At 42.2% G+C, this 20,468-nt stretch overlaps 1 long non-coding RNA gene across 2 annotated transcripts in view; it reads right to left on the reverse strand.

Moving 5' to 3' along the window:
* The window catches only part of LOC106504847, a 314,513-nt gene continuing 294,249 nt past the window's right edge, over nucleotides 205-20,468 (reverse strand). The window contains exons 4-5 of one of the 2 annotated variants that reach the window (XR_002346982.1): nucleotides 7,181-7,355; nucleotides 205-2,113 (exon numbers count right to left, since the gene is read on the reverse strand). This is a non-coding gene — a long non-coding RNA (uncharacterized LOC106504847). Of the gene's footprint in view, nucleotides 2,114-6,543; nucleotides 7,356-20,468 lie in introns of those variants that run through there. The other variant, XR_001298708.2, reaches the window with a different exon arrangement.

Genomic DNA, 20,468 nt, shown 5'->3' on the forward strand with positions numbered 1-20,468 from the left:
GCCTCGCTCAGTGGATTAAGGATCCAGTGTTGCCATGAGCTATGGTGTAGGTCGCAGACGCAGCTCAGATCCTGTGTTGCTGTAGCTGTGGTGTAGGCTGGCAGCTATAGCTCCAATTCGACTCCTAGCCTGAGAGCTTCCATATGCCACAGGTATTGGCCCTAAAAAGAAAAAAAAAAAAAGAATTGTAAAAAAAAAAAAAAAGTATTTCTTAAAACAGTGGAAGGAGGAAAATAACATTTCTGTTAGGTAGGAACGAACACTGTTCAGAGATTACATATAGCCATGTGTAACTTTATGCAGATTTATAAAAATGACTTCACTGTATATAATACAACAAAGTTTAGGCAAGTTCAGCCAACACCAGATGCATGGCACATCAGAGAATATTCCATATGGCAAATAAATTCAAATGCACACCCTCAGAGAAAGAAGTGAAAAATGCAGGCACCATTAGTATTAATAGAATTACTTTATGCTTCACATCAAAATCTATACTTTTTTGCATTATCCCAGAGTTGATAGTCGTGGCATGCACATTTTGTCTCATTTCAGTAGATTCTCTTCTCCTCTCCCACATCTATGAAATGTCCACTCATTCAGAGTTGAATTATTAAAATGCATTTGTCAGTACTCCAATGGCTATAAGTCAATGTCGAGTGCCCCAGTACATTTTTGGTCTAGGGTATATGCTTCTCGAGTCTTTCTCTGCACACATAGCAGGGAAAGGAAAAGAAAAGTGGGCAGGCTAGAATTCCAGCTGATGAGACATATTCCCACATTAGAAAAACAATACACTCTGTTCCAGACACTTTTCTAGATGTGTGTGTTAATTTCTTCAGTTCTTGCTACAGCCCAACCAGAGAAGAGTTATTGTTATAGCAGGTTACAGATGAAGAAAGAAAGGCACAGAGAGAACCAGTAACTTAACTAAGGTCACCTCTAAAGACTGGGGAGCTTGGCTGAGCCAGGGCAATCCAGCTTGTGCAGTTAGTGCTCCCATCCTAGAGAAACAGACACAGCACACTCACTGCTCATCTTCTTGGGAAGCACCTGCTAAGCATGATAAGGGAGAACTATTCTCCCACCAGAACACCTGAACCATATTCCTGAATCTCTTCCTAACTGAACCCAGGACCCTGGACAACACATTTTATGCTCTCTGGCAAATAGTGTTTTAAGAGCACATAGTAGGTGTGAAGCATATTTGAACAGCTTTAAACACTATGAAGAGACAAAGGGTCACACTTGTTATTATTATTTATAAAAACATGGAGTGAGGGGGAACAGTTCCCTCTATCTTTCCCCAAACTTCATTTACGGATACTTCATTGTTTACTTTTAATAATGTGTACCTAATAGTTTTCTGGAACTTAGTTTCTTATATTTAGATACCCTTTCAAGATGCACCAGGAGGAAAAAATCTCCCATTAATGCTTAAGATAAATGCATAATAAGTAAATTAAAAAGCAGCTATCCACAGGCTACCTCAAACCCTCTCACACACCACCAGGAAGCAAACAACAGATCTTTCTGGGAGTCTACATAAATGGAAATTTTCTTATTTTCTTTCTTTATATTTCTTTTTTTCTACCTTCCTTTTTTTTCATTCTTTTTTCCTTTCCTTCACAAATATTTAATGAGGACACACTCTGCATCAAGCAGTAGTCTAGAAAACAATAAAGAATCCAAAGTGAAGTCCCTGTTTCATAAAGCTTTCTTCCCACCACGGAAATAATCCACCAATGAAAGATACCGTTGAGCGTGATGTCAGAGGCTCCGAGAGGAATAAAAAAGAATAAAGAGGCAGAGAGTGAAGTTGGTGTGAGGAAACCTCTCTTCGATCCAGATCTGCCTTCCATATGCTTTGTCCACTTTGGTCTGTGCCGATGGCAGGCGGTGGCAGAGCAGAAGAAGAGGGCGTTGGGCTTCTTTCTTCCCCACTTGCTCCTTGCAAGGTCATTATTCATCAGTTTGGGGATTCAGTTTTGCCATTCTCCACTCAACTCTCTCTCTACGTTTTGGTCACTGGGGACCCTGATTGTAAGGGGAATGGGAGACTATTTAAGGCAGGGTGGCCCGAAGAGTCCTCTCTGAGGCACTGGCATTTTCCCTTGGAGCAAAGAACATTAAAAGACAGAACATAAGATAAGCACAGATTTTTGGTAATCCGCAATCCAAATCCTTCTGGAGCCCTTGGATACAAAAACCCAGAAACGAGCCATCAGAGAGCCAAGACAGTAAGCTGGGCTATGTGGATAAAAGCCAAGAGGGACACTGGGGGTGGCAGAGCCCGTCAGAAGGAAAAGATGCTCCAGAGGGAGGGAGAAATGAGAGAAGAATGGAGCTGCTTCTGTACAGAAGTACCACCCTCTCTGTGGCCCATGTCTAAATACTCAACTCCCCAGTACATGAAAACCAAGAATTCCCAATATGTGATGACCTGGTTTGTCTGCACAGATAGCTACCATTTTGTTACTCTCACTTGAAGCTGGAGTCTTGTTTTCAGTGTTCCAAGAAATGCTACTTGAAACTAAAAAGTAGTTTAAATATTTTGAGCTAAATGTCTTCTCCTTTTAATTCCATTTGCTTTAGGGTCACTTTTCCTTAATTTTTTATGGCTGGAAGAATGTAATTAATTCAGAGTGGTTACTTGGAGAGATTCTTTCCAGGTCCTGTTGGGCATACTGCAGGCATTTACTTGAAGTTGGACATAGGGCATAGACCCTCAAGTAAATAACTTCTCACATTTGATATTAATTCATCTAGATTGTTTTACTTTTCTGAAAAATACATGCTAATGTTCCTAAACAGTGTGAAATATTTGTAGCATTGGTATTTCTGGAATATCTTGATCACTCCACAACTCTGTTTAGACAAGCACAAACTGGAGTTCAGCCTCCCAGTGCATTCCTCTGAAAATGTGCTCTTTTCGCAAGATTTTTCAAGCCTTGTGGATTTTAACGAGAATGTAGTAAATTGAACTTTCTGGGATGAGAGAAAAATATTTTTTTCATATTACTGTTATCAGAAACTTGACTTTCGGCAAGCCCTTCGCTCTAAAATTGGTCCTCACTCATTTGACCAAGCTTGTATGGTTTATCTGAAATTTTAAAATGTATGTTTTGCTGAATTTTGATATGGCAAGGGCTCTTTATTTTCCTTAAATAACCACTTTGAAAGAATGACTGGTAATTTAAAAACTAGTACTTATTATTTCAGAGCTTTCTAACATATGACTCATAGGCTGAAGGCTTGCCACTCACTCAACTTTGGCTAACGTGAACATTACCTCCTGAAAAATCTACAGAGATGTTTATGCATGCTATGTTAACTGTGGGCTCTTCTGAGGATTGACTGGAAATTAAATAATTTATGCTTTTTTCATTTTAGTTTGGGTTCCTATAAATTAAAGCCAAAATAGACATTGTATTTTTAGAGTAAGCTAGAATTTACTTTAAGAAATGTACTCGTACAAAGAAAACTCTTCGCCACACTTCACAACAAACAAAATATTGTTAACAAATGTGCCAGTATTTCTCTGGGCAGTTTAGATTTTATTTGGGAGTGTTTGTAGAAGTAAATAATCATAGACAATATGTCTTTGCTTAGCTCAGACTCTGGAGCTGGAAGGGGTCTTTAAAATTATTTGCATAAACTCTGCACTTTATTGACAAGAATACCCAGAGCTTGAAAAGAGAAATGAGTTAGCCAAGAATGGCATAATCTCTTCTGAATTTATGGAGAGGCACCCACGAATCCCTGTCTGCCCTCCTTGGAGCTTTGTTGAGGATAACTGAACTGAGTCAGGCCAAGAAGAATCCTGGCAGGATCATTGGAGACTCTCAGTGAAAAGGAAAAAGGAGGACATTATCCAGGGTGACAGTCTCCGTCCGCACTTCGAATCTGGTCATGTCAGCTGTACATTGTTCCTCCTCACCTTAGCATGTCCCCACAGCTGTCATCACCTCCTACAATGAATCTGAGACCCTGTGTGATGCTTTAATAGGTAAATCAGGGTGTAGTTTGCCCTCTACAAGGGTTTCCATACAGCTGAGCAAGAGCGTACCCCTACAGGGATGGATGGGGCTCAAGTTTAGCATCCCTACTCCTCACTCCCCAAGCTGTGCCCTGTGGCATAAGGACATGCTGAAACACTCAGTGGAAACACGAGGGATGCCCCTGCCCCTGAAGGGTTCCCAAGTTCACCTACAAGAAGTCATGTGATCTGATGGAGTCCCGGATAGTCTTCCATTTGGACTGTCTTTTGGGAAATGCACTTTTCAAGTAGGTAGCTTGGCTAAATGGTCTTCATTAATAAAAACTCTTGACTTTTTTACTTAAAGGGGCAAGAAGGAGAGCATCTCTCCCTCCTCCTTTATGCCAATTCTTCATAAAATTCCTAAGGGAAGATTTGGCCAGTTATCAGGATGTACAGGGCCCACTAATGCCATTATAAGTAACCCTTGAATTTATAACCACGGGCTATTTTTCATATTCCAATAACGATTAGTTCTAGGAGATACATGTACTGTGGCATTTTCTTAAAGAAGGCACTTTTACAAATCCATGCCCTTGGATATGTTTTAATGCTTCAGTTGTGTTTTGACATTTTCATGTCTTCATTAGTGAATTCCTGCAAATCTCTTCTCCTTGAAACCATTGCCTGCCCCCGCCACCTCTTTCAGAGAGCCATTTGCTCACTGAAGGATTAGGGCAATTTTTATTACTCCCAACAATAAAATAATGTGATGTCTTCCTTTGCCTGAACTATGAGGGCATCCATTATTCTTATGTATCCTCCCATCATGTTGAAAATTCAAGCTGGTTTAATTTAATTCAATCCATTGCATCACAGAACGTTAACCTGGACAAAGTGCCAACCATGCAGGCAGGATGTTGTGCCCTCCCTGTGGCCACCATACTGATTTTTCCTTCCTCTCCCCTCTGCTGAGGACTGTGGCTGTGGAATAAAAGAATGGTTGTATAAAATAATAACTTTTTTAAAATTCAATGGTACCTTCAAGAGCCTCAGGATAAAACTGCTCTTTGAGTACTTGACCCAATAAGACACATCAGAGAAACAGGATAGACCAGGAAGAATTCTTAGAGCCACATTTGTGTTGATCCCAAACTCTTAAACCCCACATCAGGCTGTATACTGCTTCTGCAGCTTGGCTAGGGAGCCCTAAGAACCTCCACTGAATGCCTACCACTACTCCTAGGTATCCCAAACTCTCTTCTTCCTATCCACCAAGCTACCTTTCCCCCACAATCTAACAGCCCTGATGAGTGGTCATGATCTCCACCTTGCTTTCTTCTAGTTTCACCTTGACAGAGGTCTCCAAAGCCCTCACAGCCCAGGTTCTATTTATAATACATTGGAAGAAAATATATTAATGAGCTAAAGTCTAGATCTCAACAAGGTGAGTGAGGATGTTGGTAAATAATGAGATGAGGGAGAAGAAAATGATAAGAGAAAATTAATTCCAGATTACTACCTAGCATCCTTTAAATGTCTTCTTTGAATTAAATGTGAGATTCAGTAACAGTGGGGTTCAAATTCCTTTTTTTTTTTTTTAACCATAGCCACTAAAGTAGACTACAAGTGATAAGGGCTTCGTTGGCCTGAGAGTCAATGCAGCTGCCGCACCTGTCACCAGAAGCAGTGCAGGCTTTCTGCAGGACTAACCAGCTCAACCAAGTTTATTAATGATTATGATGACTACCTATTCTTAATTCCCCGGGCACACATAGAAGAAGGTCAAGGTAGTCTGTGGGGAAACAGCTCCACGATGTTTGGTAATCCCTTCCTCTGGTCATGTATCCAGCAGAGTCAGGGAGTTTTCCATATAGAAACCTGAGATGAACCCACCTGTGGCAGGCTCTGCCCCGTCCAGAGATTCTATCCTGAGCGGAAATAAAGACCACATGTGCCCCAGCTCTCCCCCCACTTTCCTTCTTCCACATCAGCTTAATCATCTGATTTATGACACTGTTACTTTTACGGGGGTGCTGGGGCCTCTGAGCAGGCCAGAAAAATTAATGACCCTCTCCCCTACCTCAGTTCTGAACAAATTGAGAAATGAGTGAAAGATGGCATCAAATATCCCCTAATGCCTAGTAATGGTTGAAGTAGAAGAGGTTAAGTTAGCATGAGAGCTAAGGCTTCTTATGATTAACCTTCAGGCTAAGTCAGACTTACTCTTCTCTACACGCCCCCTCCAAGGCCCAGGCCCAGGCAGGTGAGACTGGCAGGACAGAGGGGAAATGAAGAAGCCCTGCTCCCTGGGCCCTTGGTCCCAAGAGGAGTTGGGGAGCTGAGCTTTGGTCTTCACAAATTTACCAGTCAGAGGAGGCACTGGTGTTCCCCAGGGTGCTGAGTGAATAAAGGGGTGGAAGACAGCCAGGAGTGTTGAGGACAAATTCCTTCTAATGTAAACCAGAGTTTGGAAGAGGCAACCTTCACTTAAAAATTGACCAACCCTTAGAGACAGAAACTGAATCTCTTTCTAGCTTTAAATTTTCATCTAGAGTTACTGACCTATCATTTTTTCTTTTTTTTTTTTTTTTTTTTGGTTCTACTTAGCCATTCCAGGAGCCATTTCTGCCATTTCTGGGATAGGTGCAGCCGTGGGTAGCGGTTTTATTTCTCCTTCAATAGTATTTACTTTTGGACATTCCTGGCTAATTATACGACTTGGTCAACCAAACCAGGCTGGCCAAGCCTCCCACAGGAGCCACTGCAGGGACTGCCAGAGACTATCATTTTGGTAGCCTGAAAGTCGGTTTGGAATCACAGCCCAGCCTAGTTCTTCTGGCTCAGTGTACAGAAGCCTGTTCAGTCTGAGCACTTAACTCACTCAGAGCCAGGGTGTTACCCAAATTGCCACAGTGGCATGGATTCCACCCCTCAGTTGAGCCAGCCAGCCCAGGATACCATTTGGGGAACACTCTCACCCCCATTGTCTTTCAAAAAGCCCAACTGGATAGAAGGCAGGGTCTTGGTGTTAAGTTTGTGGGAATAAGGGTGGATTAGGAAGAGTTAGACTAGTATCCTGATCAACATGATTGGTCTCTGTCAGGTGATACCCAGTGATAGCTGTAAATGTGCTGTTAGCAGAGCTCTTTGTGTGTTATACTATATTGGGCATTTCCCAAGGTCAGGGAGGGATGGTACCTCACTTCTCCATGGTTTCCTTTCTGTGCCTTGAGTGGTTCTTACAAGGAAAGGACGCGGTGTGTCCTGGAAGGAACATGGTCTTTGGACCTTGATGAGCTCAGGGGTAGGGTTCAGCTCTCTCAGTGGTTTAGGGGGCACATCACTCCACTTTTCTGAGATTTGGCTTTCTTATCTGTAAAATGAAAACATGATAATTACACCCCATAATTGTTTATGGTGAAAACTGAACAAGTTTACTTATGTAAAGTACTTAGAACACAACCTGGAAGACAGTGGCATAAAAGTTGATGAGACAAAATAAATTGTTTTTTATGACAATCTCACCGAACTGGGGGTGACAAAACAACCAATCTGAAAAGGTTATCTTCAGATACACACTTTTGGTGTTTGTTTTTTTTTTTTATTTTTGTTTTTGTTTTTGTTTTTTTGCCTTTTCTAGGGCCACTCCCATGGCATATGGAGGTTCCCAGGCTAGGGGTCTAATTGGAGCTGTAGCCACCAGCCTACACCACAGCCACAGCAAAGCCAGATCCGAGCCCCATCTTCAACCTACACCACAGCTCACGGCAACGCCGGATCCTTAACCCACTGAGCAAGGGCAGGGTTCAAACCCGCAACCTCATGGTTCCTAGTCAGATTCGTAAACTACTGCGCCACGACGGGAACTCCAACTTTTGGTGTTTTATGTGGCAAAATTTTGACTAAAGAGCTTACCCTTCATAGAACTATCACTTTTAGGGCTGCACATGTGGCATATGGAAGTTCCCAGGCTAGGAGTCAAATCGGAGTTGCAGCTGCCAGCCTATGCCACAGCCACAGCCACACAGGATCAGAGCCACATCTGCAACCTACACCACAGCTCATGGCAACAACAGATCCTTAACCCACTGAATGAGACCAGGGATTGAAGCCACAGCCTCATGGCTACTAGTCATATTTGTTACCGCTGAGCCACAATGGGAACTCTGAACTATAACTTTAAATGCCTGAGTAATAATTCATTCTTGACCTCTGTGGTCTAGTCTTGACCTTTTTTTGATGGCACTAATCTAGAAGAGTGCTAATTTACAAAGGAAACAAATAGAAACCATGTCAAAATGAGATTTCTAGGGTGGAATAACAAGGAATAGGATTGCATATCTTAAGAACTTACATGAGACAGGTGCTAACATCCACTCAACAAGCAGCAGAACCATAATTTGGACCCATACCTGTCTGTTTCCAAATAACTTACTCTTTCCACTTAATCATTTGCCAGGCCAGTTAGTAGGTGTCTGCTAAATAAATAAACACGGTAGAGAAACCCTGAACTAATGGTAAATCTAAGTGTGCTTAATGAGAATCTCTTACTTTAATGATTTTTCTCCAGGCTGTAATTAGGGGAAAATATTGGGGAAAGTGGACTGACTATAGATAAATCTCACTTCTTTTATTTCTACCTCATCAATATTTATTCCAGCATCCTCATTCTCAACTAATCTCCCTCCTTCCACAATAGCACCCTTCCAGTCCATCCAAGTATTAAACACTACTGGGATTTGATACATACTAAGTACTGTGTAAGTACTTGTGGAATGTAAAATCTATCTATTGTTTGTGGCCAGCATATTCTAAATTAAAGTCTTGCCTCGCCTTCTCCTCATGACACTTTGAAGTATCCTCATTGTCTCCGTTGTTGAGACTGAAAGGTGTGACGTTCAAGAGGCTTCATGTTCTTTATCCTCATCTGTAATCACACCATATGTTTAAGTCATACTGAACTGTTTGCATGTCCTTAAATATGTTCCCTTGCAAGATCTTTGCACATTCCTGGAATACTCGTCCTATGTTCTCTTTGCTTCTTGGCCATTGATTTTTTTAGGTCTTCCTGTGAGGCAAAGCCTTCTCTGAATTCTCATGAGACAAGAATAGTTATCTTCTTTGTGCTTCTTTGTTAACCTCTCGGATGTTGTTTATCTACCTCCATCTATCCTCTCCTTTTCTACTCATATTCCTTAAACAATAAGCATTTTGAGAGCAGCGGGTCTTTCTGTTATATTCACTTTTGTATCTTAGGGCCTAGCCCTATCAGATTGTTGAATGAACAAATTAATCCGTCAGTGAGTGGGGTCACAGGCGTGAATAAAGAAGTGGACAGAGTCAATTCAGAAGACAATATATGTGCATTAGAGTCCATAGTCCTGAAAGGGTTGACCTTGATAGTTCCTCTAAAGTCAATACCTTTTCACACATCCATCTCCTAGGGAACTGTTAGACCATCTCTGTAAACAAGAAGCAAAATCAACCAGTATGAAAACGAAATGTGTTTGTTGCATTAAATATGAGATGGACAAGCAGGAGAGAACATTTCTAAGTCATGGACTTTACAGTCAACCTTCTAGATCATTTTATATCTAAACAATAAACTGGTAGAAATTATCTAGAAATACATCCATTTTGTAAAAACTAAGTGCCTGCTCTGTGCCAACAGATCCCTAAGCAATGAGGTTATAAATGCAATTAACACACACTAAACCCCTCTGGATCTTGGTTCCCTTACCCTAAAATTACTGATCTCATAGAATCATTGTGAGAATGAAATGAGTTAACTAGGAGTTCCCATTGTGGCTCAGTGGTTTACGAATCCGACTAGGAACCATGAGGTTGCAGGTTCGATCCCTGGCCTTGCTCGGTGGGTTAAGGATCCGGCATTACCGTGAGCTGTGGTAGAGGTTGCAGACGCAGCTGCTGTGACTCTGGCCTAGGCTGGCGGCTGCAGCTCCAATTGGACCCTTAGTCTGGGAACCTCCATGTGCCACAGGAGAGGCCCTAGAAAAGGCAAAAAAGACAAAAAAAAAAAAAAAAAAAAAAAAAGAATGAAATGAGTTAACTCATATAATTGCTTAGTATAACAGTTTGAGCCAAGTAAGCCTTTGAAAATGTGAGCCATAGTGAGGTGGTGATGAAGATGAAATGATGGTGTGGTGGAGATGCCACCACACGGAGCTTACAGTCTCATAGGAACATAACTGAACCATTGTTCTACAGTGTGAAAAGCACCATAAAAGAGGAATCAGGGACTTCCCATCATGAGTCAGTGGTAATGAACCTTGCACGTATCCATGAGGCTGTGAGTTCAATCCCTGGCTTCGCTCAGTGGGTGAAGGATCCAGCATTGCCCTGAGCTGGGGTGTAGGTCACAGACATGGCTATGGCTCCAATTCAAGCCCTAGCCTGCAAACTTCCATATGCCACAGATGCAGCCCTTAAAAAAGAAAGAAAGAAAGAAAGAAAGAAAGAAAGAAAGAAAGAAAGAAAGAAAGAAAGAAAGAAAGAAAGAAAGAAAGAAAGAAAGAAAGAAAGAAAAAGAAAGGAGTTTAAAAGACACACTAGTAGAACAAAGAGAGTAATCAGCTTTGCCCAGGGGGGGCAAAAGAAGATGGAACCAATCATAAAGGCTTTATGGAAGAAGAGACAAATCTTCAGCTTAACAAGTTAGTAGGAGTTTGCAGGCAGTTGAAACCCTTGTCTCAAGGATCTTAAGAATCTCGATCTGGTTTTTAATTCCTCCTGTGATAAGAAGTGTCTTTTCCATAAATGAAGGTCTTAACAACTAGGTGATCTCATCAGGAGAAAACAAATACAGAGGTACAGAAAAGGTCTCTGCCCTCACTAAGGTTTATTTGTCTATTCCAGTTTTTCAGAAAAGAATCTAAAGTATTTCAATAAAATATGTTAATTAGATTGAAGTCTGGATATATTTTAAATTTTAATTTTTTTAATGGCTCCCCTATCAAAGGGGGATTATCTCTCTAATTATTTTCATGGCACCTATCACAGGTATCTTCCTGCTTTGACAAATGCATTCACTTTAAGGCAAAACATATGTGCCAAGAAAATTACAGTGTCTGTCAACCATGGAGGAATTTGGAGTGCACGCTTTGCTATGAAAATCACAGCATGTGGCATTCTAAGATTGTGGCCACTGTCCTAAGTTGGAATTGTAAAACTTTATGGAAACATTTTTTGGAAAAGGCTCTTTTAACCTGGTATTCATCAGTATTAAAATCAAATAGATACTCAGCCAAAGAGGGTCCCTCACTCCATGCTGTTTTCTGTTTTCCTTCGAATATAGGGATTACTGTGACAGAACTTCCTATTCCAGGCATGAGCCTTTCTGCTGCTAACCCAAAAAAAAAAAAACAAACAAAAAACAAAACAAAAAAAACTTTCTTCCATCCCCAGTAAGCATGGGCAGTGTTACAATTCAAAGAAGGCTCCCTTTTCTGGGAGTGCAACTGTCTAAGGGCAGACTTGGCAAGCCATGGGAGCCTTGATTAGCCTTTGGTATCTTCACGCCTTCAATGAGGTCTCATCCCCATCTAAAGTTTGTTCTATTGCTTTCCCTCCTTTTTTGTTTTATGTTTATGATGTAAAGTCATTATTAATCCACAGGCAATAAACTAGCCTGAGATTAAGACCAATGGAAACGATATAGCCACCACAGACATAAAAAATACAGTTGCAATCTACCATAAACAGGCAAAACTGAGCTCCAAAGAGTGCTTCACTCTTCAGTTCATAAAAGGCGGAATGCTGTCAGCCCAGCCACAGGAGGACAATCAAACTGGCTTTCCTGGACAGGCTCGGCAACTCATTGATCAAGTCTGTCAGTTCAAACAGAGTTAGCAAAGGGAACTAGCCCTCTCTCCTTCCACTCTGGCAGTAGAAAACCAGGGGAGGCAGGGAGGAGGGGGAGGGTATGATGTGTGGATGTTAAGGCAAGCAGCCAGGCTCAGGGAAAACCATGGGGAAATTTCAGATGAACATGCACTGGGACACTCTGTATAATCCGTCACTCATTACGTGGAGCAAGGCAGCACTCTTAAAGCCTACTCCAGAGGTGACTAAGTGATGCAGTTTAGAGACCATGAACATGAAGGCCATATTTTCAAGTTGATAATCAAGTATAAAAATACATAGGAAAAAAATGGCAAACCAGGATAATCACCAAAAAATATATAGATATTATGATTGGCAAACCCATGAGATAACCCAATTTTCCAGTCAAATAGATGACAACGCACATAAACTCTGCTGATTATAGATGTTCATTTATTTCATCCATGGATCAATTTAATGACTCCACACATGCTAAGCCTTTTTTTTTCTAAGTGCTAAGATTTAGGCTTTACACAAATAGAAGGAAAGTGTGGCAAAGCGGAGATGACCAATGTAGTTTGAGATTAGGCAAGAAGCTTGAGGGGACAGACAAGGATTTCAGGCTGGCTCTTAAAGGTTAATGAGATTTTGACAGGCAGAGTAGAAGGCAGCAGGATGTTTCAGAAGGCATAGCATCAAGGCTGGTGCAGTGGTGTGAATGAGTATTCAGGTTAAGAGGAGGCTAGTAAGGATGGAGCTTTGGTTTTTTGCAAGGGGACAGTTGAAGGTAAAAACTGAAAAGCTGGGTATAAGCACCACGTTAGGACTTTGGAATCTACCCTTATAGGCAGTGGGAGCATTTGAAAGTTTGTGCAGGAAGACACATGTTTTAGAATGCTAGGTATGCATTCAATATATATTCAGTAGCCTCACCCATGTTTATCGTCCCTCTCTAGAGGCAGCTCAAGTACAGTATCGGGTTGATGTAGGAGAGAGACTGAGGGCAGTGAGTAAAAAGTTAATAACATCTAAGTATCAATGTGGTGATATCCCAATGGATTAAGAGACAAAATAAATTGAATTCTTTATCCATTGGATACGGAGTTTGGGGAAGAAGACAGTTTTAGATCTGTGCTTCCCCAAATATGGTGTGCTTATGAATCATTTATCTTATTAAAAGGGAGATTCTGGTTCAGTATATCTGGGTAGGGACTAAGATTCTGTATTTCTGACAACCTTGTGCCCCACGAGTCATATTTTGAGTAGTAAAATTTGGGAACACTCTAGATATACCATCCCTGTGAGGCTGGCTGTATGATGTTTCATTAAATGTGATGCGTTTGCATTATGGGAAGTTATTGACTTCACTATTAGACACATTCAGTTAAAGGCATGTGAACCAAGAGTTAGAAACTGGATTGTTGTTTTAGAATCGAGGCTAAAGCTTGGCCTAAAGAAATCCCTAGAGGAGAAGAAGATGGCAAAACCGGAGTGGATAAGATTTCCCCACTTATCTTAAAAAAAAAAAAGTAGAAAGAAAAGAAAATGGTGGAAAAAGGGTTTAAAAGACTATATTATGCCCATCTGGGGGAAAATGAACAATTAATAACTACTTGTGGATGGAACTAATGATATACCCATATTCAAATTGAAAATGGGGAAGAGGGAAAAACAAAGGAGAAGAAGGAACTGGAGCAGAGACTGAGAGGGAACAGTCGAGAAGACAAAAGATCGTTGAGTCACAGGAGGCAAAAGAGGACACGCCTCTTGCTGAACGGGGAAGATTCAGGAATGTCGCATGTCTCTGAGAGTTGGCCTGGACTCATAGGACGTGGTCGTGGCTGCTGTGCAGTGTCCCGCAGACCCCATCAGGCCTGAAGCCCTCATCCTCCCGGCTGCTGGGAAAGTCAGTTGTGGTGACTCTCAGCTAAGTCCTTTTCCAGGAATCGCCTTCCCCAGAAAACAGTAGCCTCACCCATGTTTATCCTCCCTCTCTAGAGGCAGCTCAAGTACAGTATCCGGTTGATGTGGGGATATAAAGGCCCAGAGCCCCTGTTGGGGGCCCCTGCAGGGGGCCCCAGCTCAAGAGACCTCCCCTCCGCCTCTCCCCTTGGAATCAGCAGAGCTCCTTGTTGAAACAGCAGGACGGTTCAGTTCTGCCCAATCCTGTTGGGTACATTCTCTCACAGGTGGTGTTTCCTAGAGCACTCCTCAATAAAAATCTCATCTTGTAGTCTATTTTCTAGAAACCTGACCTAAGACAGATGTGGGGTTTATTCCTAGAGATTTTATTGCAAGAATCATTCCTATTTGAGGCTGCATCCCCACAGGCCTTTTCCTGAGATCTCACTGCTGTCTCTCCCTCTCCCTCTGCATTTCTGCTTCTGAAATTGTCCTGTTAGGTGGTGCCACACCATCTGTGGAGAAGAGCCTGGCAAATTCAGGGGGGCACTTGCTACAGTGAGGTCACATTCCCAGCTGCTGGGTCACGTCTTCCACATCTTCACTCGCTCCCCCCACTCCTCATTTGCAGAGAGCTGTTTATGGCCCAACATCCCTCCTTCCTTGATTCTACCATCCACCTGCTGTTGCAGAGAACAGCCATTATATTATGTATCCTCTCAAATGGAAGAACACGAAGCCCACTAATTAAAACTGCAGATCAAGCTGAAATGAAAGGCATAGCAAAACCATGAAGGACAGGCAAGGAACATAAAAAGCCTGCAGTGCTTAGAAATATGGGCAGGAAATTACCAAATGAGCCTCAGCATGGAGGCCTGAAAGCTAATACAGTTGGAGGAAAGGAACCTGAAACACGAAATCTGGAAAACAAGAAGTCCAACAAGGAAAAGAAAAGAAAAGAACAGGCAGGTGATATTAGACACTTCGACAGGATCTTCTGGTGTAGGGAAGCAGAATAAAAACCAGAGTGTAATTCTTGGCGGCATTTTAAGTCACACTGCTACACGTGGTCCCAAGGAGCTGCTGTGAGATAGACTGAGTTTGGTTTCCAGGTGCTTGGGTTCTAGAGTGAAAGAGACAGACAGGAAGGGCACCTGGTAGCCACAGACAGAAACAATCAATGGATGGGAGTGATCAAGTTACAAGAAAGGGAGATGGATTGAGAAGCTCATCTGGTGCCGAGGGAAAGTCGAGCTGATGTCGATTGTAGGAGCAACATGGACTCTGATGAGAAAAAGTCTGCACCAGGGTGCTGCTTGTCAAAAGGGAACTAAGCCTGGGCGAGGAAAAGGCAGTTTTGAAACATTGGCAGGAACTTATAAATGGGCAGCAAGCCTGGTACCATCATCCAACGTGAGCCGTGAAAGCCCACGTGGTCGTGGAGGAGAGGAAAATGCACACACACAGCCCTACAGGGAGCAAGTCTGAACCTGAGACCATTGTGACATGCTGACAAGGTAACACCATCAATCCAGGTGCAGAGTCAGTTCAGATAACATCTGGTCTATTTTCTCATCTTTAATCGATTCAAGAAAAATGGTTGAACGAGTAGCATGCTCTTCCATAGGAGAGTTGAGAGCTGGGACCTTGTCTTGTCTATCTCTGAATTCCAAGTGTCTAGTGCAACAAATATGCTTATTCAGTGTTTTATGAATTAATTAATGATGGGAAACTGGAAAAAATATTCCTGCAATGAAGTTCCAGAACACACTGTTGGCAGTTCAGAGGCTCAGCACTTCTGAGGCTCTTTGGGAATTTTCCCCAAAAGGTTCGTATTCAAGAAACAGATCTGTGCTTCTCTGCCTGTCCTGGGCTCAGAGCATCCTTTATTGGGGTAGAAAACCCCTCAGCATGGGGTTGGGCAGTCTCTTACATTTTAAAATTAGATAGCTTCTTTCTTTCTAAGGTCCAAGTGAGAAACGGAAGAAGCTGACAGGAAGCATTCATTAATTTACTGAACAAATGTTAGGATGCTGTATAGTTTAGCAGTCAAGAGCATGGACCTAGAAGCCAGATGGCCAGATTTCAAATTCTAGCCCTATTACTTCCTTCTTGGGTGTATCCTCTGGCAAGTTATCCAACTTCACAGTGTTTCATTTTCTTTGTAAAACAAGGATAATAATAGTTCCTGATGAATGAGATTGTTGTGAGGATTAAGTGAACAAAATCCATGTAAAGCATTTTAGAAGAACGCTAACCAATCTTTCTTCTTTGGGTGTCTTGTGCATGTGTTTGTGTGTGTGTGTGTGTGTGTGAATTGAACACATGTTATGGGCTAGGGACCCTTGCACACTGGGGAGACAGTGGCAAGTGAGAAAGGCCAGAATGAATGAGGTCGTCACTTTTCATTAGAGAGTTAGATTCTAAGCAAAGAAGGGAGTAAACAAAAACACTAATTTCAGATGCAGATGAGTTCCACGAAAAAACATGAAATGTCCTGGTGTGCTAGACGAGTGTGGGGCGAGTCCAAGGAGCTGTATTCAAGTGGCCAGAGAAAGACTCTTTGAGACGTTCTGAGCTATGATCTGAATGACCAGAGGGAGCCAACCATGGGAGGGTCTGGGGCAGAGGAAATTCTGTGTGCAGATGTTGCCTGAAGATGAAGCAAATTTGTCATGTTCAAGGAAGACAGAGTGTACAAGGACGTGGTGACAAACGGAGGAGAGATGGGTAAACTCTAGGGGATAAGTGTGGGTCGGATCATGTTGAGCTTTGGGGCCTAAGATAACAACTTTGGATTTTGTTTTAATGCAATGGGAAACCACTGGAGACTTTTAAGCAAGAAGTGACATGATTTGATTTCAAAGTTCAAGGATCACTCTGGCTTCCATGTAGCATAGACTAGCGGGTCCAAAAGAAGAAACAAAGCAGCCATGGGGATGCTAATGGCTATTGCAGAATCCAAAGGAGTGAATACCAGTTCAACTAGAGTATAGCATTGGAAATGGGGAAAAAAATGTGATGAGTTTAAATTATATTTTCGAGCAGAACTCATTGGACTTTCTGATGGGTTGACAAGGGAGGGAAGTTGAAAGTAGAAGAAACTATTGACATCATTGTCCGGCATTTGATTAATACCTGAAAGAATTAAAAAAGGTTTCAAAACACTGCACACATACAGTACCTGCCTTTAAATGACTTCTGTATTTTTGAGAGACCTGGTAAGAAATAGAATCATACCCAACTTGAATGACAGGATAATCTATAGAGGCATGAACAAAATTAAAGGGACCAGGAAGAAGGGGGAGAACATAGCAACTAGGAAGAGTGAGAAATCACCAGAACCCATGCGTTTGTAAAGGCAAGGGGAGAGAGTCATTGTAATGAGGTCCCGGGAAACCTGGGGCTGAGGAGCAGGGCCACCTGGCAGGAGATGTAGTCCTAGAGGAACATGGCACTGCCCCAAGATGTGGCCTGGAGCCTAAAGGAAGTGCAAGCAGGGAGTCAACACTTTGTAGTAGGCCAACACGTTGACCTTCATGCGCCAACATCCAGCCCCTGCCTCTCATAACCCCACTGGAAGCCAGACAGCTGAGGAGCACCTGTGACGATCTGAAGTGTCCTTTTCCCTGGGGCTCAGAATAGAATAGAGAGTAGCACGGGATAGATCTGGTATGCTGACAGTGTAGAGCCAAAATTAAAGCATAGAAACCTGCAAAGTTGTTAAAGAAGAAAGAAAATATAATCTGGAACAAATCTAATTCCAACTTCAGGGTTTTCACCCAGGCTCAGCCCAGAGTCTGCCTCCAATTCAAATCCTTTCATGCAAAAGATCCAAGGTTGTCCCCTGATTTCCTTTCTTCTCAATGTGGCCACTACCCTCTCTGTTCTTTCTTTCTTTTTTTTTTTTTTTTTTTCCCCAAGCATGGGAGGGGATCATAGTTATAGAGGGTGATTTAATATCTTTGTTACCTCTGAAGCAAAATATACACTACTTCTTCATTTTAAGAGTTCTACCACCAAAGACTATGGAGAAATATACGAGGATAACGTACAATAACTAGCAGAGGGAAGTTCTAAAACTCGCAGCTCTAACTGCCATGGCCAGGGGCCCACGGTGCCCGAATCCCACTGAGACTATAAATTCAGTGGAAGCCCATCCAACATCTGTCTTTTGTTCCCTCTTTCCATCTCTTTGATTTGAGGTAAAATCAGTTAAGCAGCCCCCCACTTCTTCCAGCAGAGACAACACATAATGCCACGTTTTAATAGAACAGTTTGACCAAGAAACACCCACCTCACTTGATCAAAAAGCTCCGGAAACCTCTCTCTCTAGCGGGTTTTCATACAACTGCTGGTGGGAGAAAGTTTTCATGACTTACCCTGGGTCCTTGTTCCTCTGCCCTGCATCCCTGCCCGTGTCCACAGCCACCTTCCCCCTAGCTGCCGAATGCTAAGCAGCTGTGCAAGGGCAGATCCCAGTCTCTGAGGAGCTTCTGGGTTCCCACAGAATGTGATTTGCCTCATCATCTTAGATCCTGCCTCTACTTTGATTTCTTAGCAGATCTGAGGCTTGGGATGCCTGTGTGCACAATAAATCAATGGCATTTTAAGCTTTCCCTGTGGCCTTAATTACTATGCATCCTGGTGCAGCATGCTGTGCTGATCACATTTATGCCTTCACCTAAATTCTTAATGCTCCTTTTCAGTGCCAAGAAATGGGATTTTTATGAAAATGTAACTCTTACCTTAACCCACCAGATGATTGCCACTCTTCCATGAATTCCTGTTAGAGTCAAGTGTCTAGACTATAAGCTCGATGAAGGCACAGACCATGTCTGCCTCAAATATGACTGTTTTCCCTAGAGCCTATCATCATACCTGGTATACAGTTAATGCTTAATAAACATTTGTTAAATATTAAATAGCAAAGTGTTTTGGAAATGGCATTTGTTAAGTGCCAGCCTAAGCACGCGCGTGCACACACACACACACACACACACTCTCCATATTCCTATATCTAAGATGTTCTCCAAGCTACTTAAAGCCATATTTAGTTCAAGACATCAAGAGAGTTATCAGTGTACATTTCTTTAGAGGGACAAGACCCGAAAGCTTTCCCTTGGCCATGGCACAGCCCCATCCCTCTCCAGCTCCGTCTCTGCCAGTCCAGGGAGTCTGCGTTCTGACAGCCCTTGCCTATTCACTTCCTCTACACAATTAAAGGGAGGAATTTAATTCAAGCTCTTCTGTCACTATTACCTCTGCTTCATCAAGTTTTCCATAGAGTAGGACTTCTTTTCCCAAGGAATTTTTATTGACCATTCCAGACTAAGCATGTCTATGACTTTATTCCAATCTTCTTCTCCCATAGCATTTTCCTGTATCTCTTCCCTAACCAAGGCTCATTGTGTCTTTCTTCTAACTCCCCTACCTCGAGCCCCATCCTCCCATGGTATATATGGCCCTTCTATAGTCATTGTCTTCTTGCCTTGTTTAATTGCATATTTGTATCACAACTAGACTATAATTGTCTTCAGGAAATGCCCTGTCATTCTAGCTTTCTGTCCCATCACACACATGCTGTCTCCAATCAGAAATGCAATCTTTGGAGTTCCTGTTGTTGCTCAATGGTAATGAACTCGACTAAGTTTCCATGAGGATGCAGGTTCTATCCCTGGCCTTGCTCAGTGGGTTAAGGATCTGGTGTTGCCTTGAACTGTGGTGTAGGTCTCAGAGGCACCTTGAATCTGGAGTTGCTGCGGCTGTAGTATAGACCAGCAGCTGCAGCTCTGATTTGACCCCTAGCCTGGGAACTTCTATCTGCCTTGGGTGCTACCTTGAAAAAGACCAAAAAAAAAAAGAAAAAGAAAAAGAAATGAAATGTAGTCTTCTCTTTGGTCCCAGAGATACTGTTTCTTTCCAGCTTTGATCTGTCAAAATAAATGTTATTTGGAGGAAAAGTCTAAAAATAGGGAAAAAAAATAAAGTTAAGCCCATGAAGGTACAATGCTCTCTAAGAAGTGTCCTCTCAGAGCTCCAGGTTAAATGCTACTTGAATCCTGTGAACTAGAATTCCTCCGAGAGTTCCTTCCACCTCCCTCAGGCACCACACCTCTTGTCCCCACATCTCTGGTTTTGCAAAAGCAGCTTAGAACCTGTCTGCAGGGAGCACAAGCACAGTAGTTTAGCAGATGGGTAGAAATGGCAAAAAATACCGTATTGCAGCTCATGAATACACATGGAGTTGTGAAGAAGTGTTGGATAACTTAGGAAAGAAAGCAAGAAAAAAAGAAAGAGGAAAGAGAAAGAAAAGAAAGGAGGAAGGGAAAGAGGAAGGAAGGAAGGATAGAAATGACAAATCTTACATTTATACATGGCTAAACGTCTAAGAGTAACTGATATCCTTTCTCACAGCTGATGTTTACAGTAGCCCTGTTCAGTAATCGGGTTAGTTCTCAGCCCCCAATTCATAGATGAGGACACCAAGGACCAATATTTGAATTGCCTGCGGTCACATAGCTCTAAAGAGTAGAGCCAAGTCTCAAAATAGGCCTCCTTACTCCTACATCCAAAACTACCAAACAAGTTTCAAACCTTGAGGGAAGAAATGATATTTCTCTTAAAAATTCTATTTCCCAAGTAAGGCAAATAGGCAAAGAGAGTAGACACCAGAGTTCTTTCTTTCTTTTTTTTTTTTTTTTATCTTTTTGTCTTTTTAGTGCCACACCCATGACAAATG

The sequence above is a fragment of the Sus scrofa genome, chromosome 9 (assembly GCF_000003025.6).
Source record: "Sus scrofa isolate TJ Tabasco breed Duroc chromosome 9, Sscrofa11.1, whole genome shotgun sequence".
NCBI lineage: Eukaryota > Metazoa > Chordata > Mammalia > Artiodactyla > Suidae > Sus > Sus scrofa.